This window comes from Nelumbo lutea, chromosome 6 (assembly GCF_056320005.1).
Source record: "Nelumbo lutea isolate HS-2025 chromosome 6, American lotus-T2T, whole genome shotgun sequence".
Taxonomy (NCBI): domain Eukaryota; kingdom Viridiplantae; phylum Streptophyta; class Magnoliopsida; order Proteales; family Nelumbonaceae; genus Nelumbo; species Nelumbo lutea.
The window spans coordinates 52,729,021-52,741,166 of NC_142689.1; positions in this window are offsets into that span (position 1 = coordinate 52,729,021).

Below are 12,146 nucleotides of genomic sequence, written 5' to 3' on the forward strand. Positions count from 1 at the left end.
CAGTTATGCCCTGGACTATAGAGACAGATGGGCACAACTGGAAAATTACACCTAACCCCTAGACTCGATTATGGTACTGCACTATGTGTTGGATTGGGCTGTCTTTGATATGCCATTAGTGAGATCCTTAGCTGGGGTCAAAACCTAGGTCTATTGGGGCAGTCTGAGAATTCATCTAAGTGGGTGATCATAGTGACAAAATTAGTCCCTTTGTTAGACAAAGTGAATAATCAGGGAGTGCACTCTCTCTGATGGAAACCTAAAACTACCAGAATTGATTTCAAACTTGTTGAGATTTGTTTTGCAAAATATATTTATATAGAGATATACACATATATTCTGGTTTCACAAAATATTTGCAAAATGTTTTAATTGCTGGGATCCATGCAAGTAGAGAGTGCGACATTGTACCTTGCAGCCAAGGGAGAGGTCCTCTCTTGTCGGGCAGTACTTGATAATTATGGGTTGAGAGGTTAAGTGTAAGACCATTTAGGGCTTTTATCTAAGGAGCTAATCTTACTTATGTCTATAGTCTTTATGCCTTCATAAGGTGGTTGGACCCAAGGACCATTTAGTGTAAATGTTGGGCCTACTAAGAGCCCATATTGATAGGCTCAGGGGTTCACTATCTTTAGTAGTGAATTCGGCCAAGCCTTGTAATAGAGGCTACTGAACCCTTATGGCTTTTGTGGAGATCAATGTTAGGGTCTCACGCCATACAAAGGGAGCCAAGCTAGCTAGTAAATTAAAGGGAAAGTGAGCCTGATAACTTAATGGGCCTAAAGCCCAATTCGAACTGGGCTAATTAGATTAGTTAATAGTGGCCTGATTTGAGATTAGATCTGCTCTAGATCAGCAAGAGGATAAGATGTCTTATTCACTTAAGAGTTCAGATCCAAATAAAGATTTGGATCAAAGAACCCTTTCCTAATAGGATTAGGAAACTGATCCAGAGAAGTTATAAATAGAGGGAGAAATCCTTCTATTAAACACTTTTTGCAAATCTCAGATCTTCTCTCTGCTCTTGCCGCCCTACCTTGTTGGATCTCCAGTTCTTGGAGTGATCAAGATTGGATCTTGATATTGTTTCTTGCTAGAAGAGTCAATCTTGAAGTTGTGCTCACATCCCTGTGTGATTCTTGTTGAAGAATTGGGGTTCTTACTAAAGAATCTCTTTGTTGATCCAACCTCACCCTATGCTGTGTCATCCTCAGTGGAGGATGGATTTGGTGAACTCTTTGGGTGTGAACACCTACGTTGGGAACTACTATTGATTCCATATCAAGTATATCCCTCCCTTAATCTTGGTTTCAGATCTGGTCCGGTTTGTTTTCAGAATGAACCTTGAAAAATGCAGTTTTTCTAAATCAAGGAATATGATTCCTATAAGGGAGAAAAAATTTTTTGAAATTTTGCCCAACCACCCTGCATGGTTCAGCCATCCATATGATGGATCTCTCTTCCCTTCAATGGTATCAGAGCCAAATTTAAGTCTTGAACCAAATTTAGACCAGATCTGAACTTGTGCAAATGGGTAGAAATTGTTCTACCCGATTTGTGCAAGTTTGTAGTTTTTCTAGGAATTGGTTCCCACTTTTTGGGCGTGTAGATCTGAAATTAATTATTTATTATTATTTAATGATTATGGAATGGTTATATAATTTTTTCTTGGATTCTTGGGCTGTCATGTGATGGAGATTGAATTCTTTAAAGGCACCAAGATTTGCGCACCCTGTAATTATTAATTCCATTCATTTTGGTCTGTAAACATTTTTTTATTTTTAGACAAAATGTATAGGATTTGATGTGACATAATTAATAGAAAATTAGGTTTTTCTATTTTTTTATGTCTGAAGACTTGCTAGAGCGCGTGGAGGAAGAGAAGACCTTTTGTAGTTTAAGAAACTGCAATCTGAGATTTGCAGATATCGAATTCCCAATCTGTGATTAACTCTTTGTTTTGCAGATTTGCAATCACACGTACAGCCCTTTGATATGTTTTCTTGCTGATTCTTGATTGTTTTTAATTGGCTGTAATTAATTTTAGATCACAATCTTGAATTAAATCTTGAATTGGACATAAAACCCTAGGCCGATTTTCACCTGATTTGGTCCAAACTGGTTGGACCAAACCCATGGTTCAATGGGGTTAGTTTCTAACCCAAATTTGGTTATGGGCCAGGGGTTTGGTGGCCCATTACAAGATCTAATTCGGTCCACCCTGTAAAACCCTGTTTTGTTATGTTAAAACTGCAATAGCCCAATTTCAGCATAAATGGTATATGGGTTGAAATGCCTTTTGCAGTTCAGCCCATACACTTGGATAACGTTATATGATAATATTATGGGTTTAATGGGCTGATATTGATTTAACTTAAATTAATAGGGTTTTACAGTTGATTTAATTGATTGGATCAATTTTCATGCATGTGGATGTATGTGATGTGTGATGTGCTTCGTACATGGACCATAAGCACTAGGACCATGTTTATTTGTTAGTGGCTCTTTGTGCACACCATAGCTGATGCACATCATTGCCATGGTGCCCTAAGGATCATTGGATGATATCCTTTTCCAATGGGCCCCAGTCTAGCTTCCTCCCCAAGAGGAACTGTATGGAACCCTAGCCGCTTTGGGCCCATTTGAATCTGACTTTAAGAAAGTCAGTGGGAGTCACTTTGGTTTGACCTAAATAAGATCTAGGGTTGTAACAATTTGTTCCCTCCAAATACATAAGTGCATGTGATTGGGAGATTCATATGATGAGCTCTCTAAAGACCTTCCGTCATTAACATGAAGGTGGGCTTATCAGTATTGAGCAGATGCACCATAAAATTGGGCTATCCATTTGCTGGTGAGTTTGTTTGCTTGCTTCATAAGATGATAGGGGCGCCATAGACCGATGAGGAGAGGCATATCCTAAAATGGAAGATTCTTTCACAGTACCTTGTTGTTCACGAATATGACGGATCTGCACTTACTAGACATAAAGGTTTAACCTAAAATGGCAGTGAACCTTGTCTGATAGAGGCCAAAGGGAAAGCTCATAAGATGAGTGGATATGATCATTCACACAAAGTTGTGGGGCTTTGCAGCTAAAACAGTTGGCTCCATGCACCATATGTGATTTCCCACAATTCCAGAGACATAACCGCGTCTCCATCACTGAGACAGAAGGGAAATCGTAGAGATGAAGAAATGGAAATGGAACATAAATTAAAAGTCTTTTCTATATAGATAACATGAATCAATTTAGGTTATGGAATAATAATTTGCATTGCCTTTTATCGTAAATGGCAAACGGACAATTCGCTAAATTGTTGGACGATAACAAGCTTAAGGAACCAAATTATGCTGACTGGTTCTATAACCTTATGCTAATTTTGACGTCCGAGAAATTGGACAAGGTTGCTAAAAACCCTTCTCTGGAATGTCCAGGTGATAGGATTTTGAGGCCTATAGGAGGGAATATCAAGAATGGGAGGAGAAGAACTCTATTGCTTGGTGTTATATCATAGCCTCCTTAGACAATCTGATACAAAGACAATTCGATAAAATCAAAGTGTCCAAGGATATCATGGATAATCTAAGGACCGTGTATGAAGAACATAATTGTTCCACTCGATAGAATGTCCTAAAGCTGTTTATGATCACACAAATGACTGAGAACCAACAGGTTCATGACCATTGTCTAAAGATGATGGATTATATCAATGAATTGGAGGCTTTTCAGATCGGGGCTAGATGATGGCACCAAAATTGATGTTGTGCTAAACTCTTTGCCTGCCTCCTTTAACTAGTTTATCATGAACTTTAATATGAATAAGCTAAAGGTTAGCCTTCAAGAACTCAACAATATGTTGTAGAGGGCTGAAGAACTAATTAAGAAGGATAGGCCGATTACCATGCTTGTAGATGGTGAAAAATCGGGCAAAAAAAAGCGGAAGGCAAAGAAGAAGTCTCAAAAAAAGGTTAGCAAGCCTAAAAAGTAGAAGAATGACAAACATCAGATGCTTGTCAATTCTACAAGCAAACCGAGCATTGGAAGAAGAATTATTCTCAATCTCTGAAGACTAAGAATCAAGGTAATTTTGAATCTTTTGTCATAGAAACCAATTTGTTGGATACTTCTGCATCATATTGATTGACTCTGAGGCTTCTACTCATGCATGTAATACATTGCAAGGTTTCAAGACAAGCAGAAGGCTGAGTGATGGAGAAGTGACTCTTTACTTGGGGACATCTGCAATTGTTGTAACTACAACTATAAGAACTATAGATTTATATTTCAGAGAATGAATAATTACTCTTAAAGATTGTCTTTATGTACCTATTTTGAGAAGAAATTTGATTTCTATTTCAAAATTGTGTATGGATGGTTATTCTATTTTATTTAGTAATGTGATTACTATTAAACAGAATAACAAATTCCTCATTTACGGAGAACTTGAGACTGGTCTCTATGTTCTCCATCCTTGTTTGGCAATTAACTTAACCAAAACTGTTGAAAATAATCTCCAAGAAAAGAACACGTGATACAGTTAATCCCACGTGACTGTGGCATTACTGGCTTGGCCACATTAACATAGATCGCGTCATTGGGTTGATAAAGAATGGTCTTTTGGATTTTTTAACTGTAGAAGATCTTCCAACCTGTGAACCTTGTCTTCAGGGTAAGATGATGAAACGACTAGTTATAGATAAGCCAAAAAGATCTACACGCACACATGAACTAATACATACTGATGTATATGGTCCCATGAATGTTAGGGCACATAACCAGCACGTTTGTTTTATAACATTTACCGATGATTTCTCATGATATGGTTATGTGTACCTAATGAGACACAAGTCTGAATCCTTTGAAAAGTTCAAGGAGTTCAGACAAGAGGTCGAGAAACAGTTGAGGGGACAAATTAAGGTTCTTTGATAGATCAAGGAGGTGAATATCTCTCCGATGAATTCAGGGACTACTTAAAGGAAAATGGGATTGTATCACAACTAGTTCCTCCTGCTACATCATAATTAAATGGTGTATCAAAGAGGAGAAATCAAACTCTATTGGATATGGTCTGTTCACTTCTCATCCACTCGGAATTACCTATATCCTTTTGAGGTTACGCATTAGAGACTATGATATACGTGCTGAACTGGGTTCCAACCAAATCCGTTCCCGAGACTCCATATAAGCTATGGACTAGTAAGAAATGAAGTGTAAGACACTTGAAGATTTGGGGTTATTTAGCACATGTTAAAAGAACAAGTGCTGACAAATTGGAATCCAAGACTAACCGTTGCCTATTTTTAAGTTACCCCAAAAGCTCCATAGGTTACTTATTCTATGACCCAAAGGAGCAAAAGGAGTTTTGTAGTCAAAATGCCTATTTCTTGGAAGAAGACTACATCCTGGACAATCATCGTCAGGAAATAGTTCTTGATGAGGAGAGCCCAAAGGTAGTGGGAGATTTCCCATAGACTCTAGATAGTAACCAACCTAGAAGGTTTACCCAGGTTTCTAGGCCTCCAATTCGTTATGGCTATGATCAAGAAAGTTACTTGATGGAAGCCATGAACAGTAAGAAAAATCCCGTGACTTATACATACGCTATGTTGGACATAGATTCCTTGAAGTGGGTAGATGCCATGAAAGCTGAGATAGGCACGATGGAGACCAACAAGGTCTGGACTCTTGTGAATCCATCCCTGGGGTGAAAGCAATTATTGCAAATAAATCTATAAGAGAAAGAAGGGCCTTGATGATAAGATTGTGACCTATAAAGCTCGTCTTGTAGCAAAAGGGTACACCCAGAAAGAAGGAATCGACTATAAGGAAACATTTTCGCTAGTGGCCATGCTCAAGTCCATTAGGATCCTACTAGCTGTAGCACTACACTATGATTACAAGATTTGGCAAATGGATGTCAAAACTGCGTTCCTGAACAAATATCTTATTGAAGATATCTACATGCAGCAACATCAAGGATTCATTATTGTAGGTCAATAACACAGTGTGTAAAATTAATTGATCCATATATGAACTTAAGCAAGCTTCTAGGAGCTGGAACATCCGGTTTGACTCTACCGTCAAACATTTTGACTTTGAGCAGAATCCGGATGAGCCCTGTGTTTATAAGAAGACAATAGGAGATAAAGTTACATTCTTTGTTTTGTATATAGATGACATTCTACTCATTAGGAATGATGTATGATTGTTAACTACAGTGAAAGTGTGGCTTTCACAACAATTCTCCATGAAAGATCTTGGAGAAGCCTCCTACATCTTGGAATTTTGACTCTATAGAGATAGATCGAAGAGGATAATAGGATTATCCCAGTCTACTTACATTGACAAAATTGTCAAGAGATACATCATGGAGAACTCCAAGAAAGGAAATGTTCCTTTTAGGAACAGAGTCACTCTCTCCAAGTGTATGTCTCCCAAGACTCCCGAGGAGATTGAGGGCATGAGAGAGGTTGTCTATGCCTCAGCCATAGGGAGCATCATGTATGACATGCTATGCACTCGGCTTGACATTGCTCAGGCAGTGAGTGTGGTAAGTAGATATCAATCAAACACAGGACAGGAGCCCTAGATAGCTATGAAAAACATTCTGAAATACTTTTGAATGACAAAAGAGTTTTGTCTGGTATTTGATGGTAGTTCACTACAGATCCTAGGTTATATCGCTGCCGACTTCCAATCAGATCCAGATGGTAGAAAGTCTATATCTGGTTGCATCTTTTTTATGGGGTCCTGTGTAGTAGAAAAATTATCCACGACCCAAGCCAAGCACATTTCTGTAAGTGAGACTGCCTAATGTATCAAGTGTCACAATACTAGATCTATGGTTGATTGTTGTTAGAGGAGGCATCCTGATTTAGAAGGTTGCATCAGCAGAGAATGTTGCAGACCCATTAACTAAGCTATTGACCTAGAAAGTGTGTGTGAAACATGTGGACAGTTTAGGACTGAGGCTTGTATACGATTGGACCCAAGTACAAGTGGGAACTGTTAGACAGTGTATGCCCTTAGCTCTAACCGGATTGATGTAATTTTGACATTTATTGTAAATGAATAATAATACATAATTGATTCATTTATATCTAGCGTGTTTCTGTATAATACTCTTAAATTAGACACTTATGAGACTCATGTTTGTTTAGAATCTTCATAGCCATTGCATAGACCTATGGAGGTTTTTCTTGCCAAGGTTGGCACTAATGTGCTGTCAAGTCGGTTGGGGTGGCTTGTCTCAACTGCTAGAGTGAGACGTGAAGCACATGTAGTGTAGGTTTGATTGAAACTCAAAATTGTACTATTTTTCAGTTATGCCCTGGACCTTGGAGATAGATGGACAAAACTGGAAAGTTACACCTAACCCCTAGACTCGATTAAGGTACTACACTAGGTGTTGGATGGGCTGTCTTTGATATGCCAATCAGTGAGATCTTTAGCGGGGGTCAAAACCTGAGTATGTTGGGGCAGTCTGAGAATTCACCTGAGTGGGTGATCATAGTGACAGAATCAGCCCCTTTGTCGGACAAAGTGAATGATCGGGGAATGCACTCTCTTTGATGGAAACCTAAAACTACCGACAGTTGATTTCAAAATTGTCGAGATTTGTTTTGGAAAATATATTTATATAGAGGTATACATATATTATAGTTTCACAAAATGTTTGCAAAATGTTTTAATTGTCGGAATCCATGTGAGCAAAGAGTGCAACATTGTACCTTACAGCCAAGGGAGAGGTCCACTCTTGTCAGACAGTGTTTGATCATTATGGGCTGAGAGGTTAAGTGTAGGACCATTTAGGGCTTTTACCTGATGGGCTAAACTCATTTAAGACCATAGTCCTTGGGCCTTCATTAGGTGGCTAGACCCAATGACCATTTAGTGTAAATGTTGGGCCTGGTAAGAGCCCATACTGATGGGTTCAGTGGTTTACTATCTTCAGTAGTGAATCCATCCAAGCCTTGTAACAAAGGCTAGGCTGAACCCATATGGTTTTTGTGAATATCAATGTTAGGGTCCCACGCCATACAAATAGAGCCAAGCTAGCCAGCAAATAAAAGAGAAGTGAGCTTGATGACTTAATGGGCCTAAAGCCTAATTTGAACTGTCTTAATGAGATTAATAAGAGATGGGCGAATTTGAGTTTAGATCTGCTTCTAGATTAGCAAGAGGATAAGATACGTGTTATCCACTTAAGAGTTCAGATCCAAGTAGAGATTTGGATAAAAAAACCCTTTCTTGATAGGATTAGGAAGCTAATCTTGAGAAGTTATAAATAGAGGGAGAAATCATTTTGTTAAAAACTTTTTGCAAATCTCATATCTTCTCTCTACTCTTGCCACCCTACCCTATTCGATCTCCAGTTCTTAATGTGATCAAGATTGTATCTTGATATTGTTTCTTGCTAGAAGAATCAATCTTGAAATTGTGCTCACATCCCCGTGTGATTCTTGCTGAAGAATTGGGGTTCTTAATAAAGAATCTCTTTGCTGATCCTACCTCACCCTAAGTTGTGTCATCTTCAGTGGAAGACATATTTGGTGAATTCTTTGGGCATGAACACCTATGTTGGGAACTACTGTTAATTCCGTATCAGGTATATCCCTCCCTTAATCTTGGTTTTAAATCTAGTCTGGTTTGTTTCAAGAATGAACCTTGAAAAATGCAGTTTTTCTAAATCAAGGAATAGGATTCCCGAAAGGGAGAAAGAAATTTTTGAAATTCTGCACAGCCACCCTACATGGTTCGGCCATCCATATGATGTATCTCCCTTCCCTTCACTAGTGGCCTACAAAGTGTTTTGTCCTCATTCCACAACAGTGACAACATAGAGTAAAAAGGCATGAAATGCAAATCATTGTAGATAAGGAGAGTAAAAGCAAAAGCTCTTGACAATTTGTTAAGTGAAAATGGAATTAGACAAGTCATAAGATGTTATTACCTGAAAACTAGAAGGGGTAAGTGTTCTATTGTAAGTCTAGAGCAAGAAATTCCATAATAGAAGAGATGAGGAGCATGTGCTAGGAGATTTGCAATCATGAATGCCCCATAAGAATGATCTCCAACAACAATTTTATTTGGATGAGCCACCTAAAACAAGTGTTTGACCAGAAAAACCAAGTCATAATGTATATACTAATATACCAATGATGTTCATCAGGGAGAAATTTTGTAGAAGATTTACCCCCCGCCATATAACTTCCTCGACTACAGCTTCATCACTAGCAACTAGATGCTCCACATACCTATTTAAGACAAGTTAGATCTATGGATAAAGTTTTAAAATTTTAAGTTATAGAAATTAGTTTTTCTAGATTTAATAACAGTTGAATTGATAATAAAAGAAAAAGAAATTTCCTTTTACTAGATGGTATAGAGTCAGTTTTGGTTTTGGCTTTTAATGGTTATTAGGCTGATTGTTTTTGTAAACCAATGACCAACTTGTATAGCTTCCAAGGGGTAAGGTATTTAAACCTCCCCCCCCCCCCCCGCTTCCCCAGGTATTTTTGGATATCTAATAAAATTTAACGGTTTCCACCCTCCCACTGGAAGTAAAGCTTGGGGTTAATAACAAAAACTGGAAAAAAAAAGAACCATTGGATAACAAGAGAAGCATGTAAACATAAATCTGAAGCAGCATATGAAATAGAGATTCCATTGGTAAGGATGATATGTGAAGAGACAAGATAGGAGGACCAGTGACCGCATTTATTAGATAGATAGGATCTGCATTTGGGTACAAAATGGAACTTTACAGGACTTTGAGAAAGAAACCACCTTTCCTGGAAAGATGGGAATCAGATTGCCTGTCATTTGCCTCTTCATCACCCTCACCAATAATTGGTATTGTTGGACCAGATAGAATAGCAAATCTGCAGGACATGGGACCATTAATTATATTTGTCCCAAAGTTATTTAATCACAAAATCCTATAAGAGAGATTCTATCAAAAGGAAATGTGATAACAAACAAATCAATCATACTAGGAAAGACGGAAGAAGTTAAAAACCACTAAGGGAACAAGAAAGATAAATACCTTCTGGCCGGCTAAAGGAGGGTTGATGTTGGGCCTATGCCTGCAAACTCATTAGGAGAACCACAGATCTGTCCAACGGCATCTTTTCTTTTAAAATCTCCAGGGTAAGACCGCACAAGACATGGAAGGGGACCATCTTTAGAGGGATCATATCCTAGAGGCAAATATAGTGTTGCAATAAGTTTAACACCATCCTTTCTCTGGTACCTAATCATCTCTTTCTGTAATGAGGCCAGATGAGGGTATGGATGGGGGAAGTTAGTAATTTGGTAGACCTTCATATCTGGCCAACTCTGTATGTAATATTGAGTGTTTTCTGTTTTTGACTCTTTAGAAGTCGATATTTTCAATTAATCAATGCAAAAGACACCCTCATTCTGATATGACATCAAGGCAATAACTGTCTCATTTTGATATGACATCCACCTCAGCTGTACTTATTTTTTGGACATGGTATTTCTTTATTGCCTAGAAAAGTTGATTTCAGAATTCAGAGTATGAACAAAAATTCAGTTTTGTGAAATTCTATCACTTGGTACACACTTCCTAACCTTGAATCTCTCCCTCTTAATTTCATTTCAGTTCTCTTTTTCCCTCTCTAGTTTCTTTTCCCCTTATCTATAGCTCCGAGCCACAGTTTTCAAGTTGTAATGGGCTAGTATGGAAAAAATAGGCGCACATTGTTTGCAAGTCACCTAGGTAGTGAAAATTTACCAGAAAAGAGAAATAAAACCTGAAATCTCCAAGTTATTTTCCTAGGTGGAATACTCAAATAACATCCACTTTGAATCAGAATTAAGTGTTGGATTTTAATCTCATAAGAGATTAAATCCAATGGGTTTGATTGGTCAATTACATGAGAAGTTGCACCTGCACACTTGATTGAAAATCAGTTTTTCTCTTACAAAAAAAAACCCAGTTTTGAACTTGTCCCACATTGGATAATTACAAAGTTTGTTTTCAGTATTTCAATAGGAGCTGATTTACACTCCTTAGAATTAGTAGAGGAGAGTATGGGGATTCGATACTGTGCAACGCGCACCCACGTGGCTCGCGATGGAAGGTTCTGGTTTTGGTGCGTTGATGACCATTGATCACCATTGATGAGATCAACTATCACGATTCGATCGGGTGTGATCAAGAGGCACAATTCAAAGTTAACAGTCACCAACTGTTAACAACTTTTTAAACAGTCACAATGGTTGAAATTGTGACTGTTCATGGTGCCTTCTCTAAACCAGCACCTACCTTTTCCTTATACCTCTTCACAAATTATTTAAGGAGCATGAATCGGACTCCAAAACACACAATTTCAAAATTCACTATCTCTCTCTCTCTCAGTCCGGTTTGCTACAGTCTCACAGAAGGTTTCTTTGGAGACTCTTCAACTTTGCTGGTTGCAGATTCTCGCCCAAGGCTCTGTTGTATCTTGGGAACGAATTTGCCTGTAACCCAACAACAAACTCAGTAAAACTGAGTGGGAGCAAATAACGTTCTAAAGACAATGTCTTCAAACGCGCCTCAGAGCTTCTCCTCCTAAGTTACAATGACCACATCTTCCCCAACAGTTTCAGAACATTATTTTGCAATGGAGGCGGAAGCAAGCATGACTTCGATCAAAATGATGAACCAAGATCTTGTTCGACTAGACCAGTTTGATGGAACAAATTTCAGCTGATGGCAAGACAAGATGATCTTCTTTCTGACCACACCAAAGCTATACTATCTGTTGGACCCGAATCTGCAATCACTTCCTGAACCCACTGACAAAGACTCTGAGAAACTAAAGAAGGAAAGAGCAAAACGGGAAGATGACTCACTTTTGTGCCGAGGACACATACTGAATGCCTTATCAGACCGGCTCTACAACCTCTACAAGGAACTTGCATCTCCAAAAAAAATCTGGAAGGCCCTGGAATTCAAATACAAGGTGCAAGAAGCAGGTACGAATAAATATCTTATTGCAAAATACTTTGACTTCACCATGAACGACCATAAACCTATACTGGAGCAAGTTCATGAACTATATGTGATAGTCAATAAAATTCGATCCCTTAACATCATCCTTCCTGAATCTTTCCAAGTGGGAGCAAT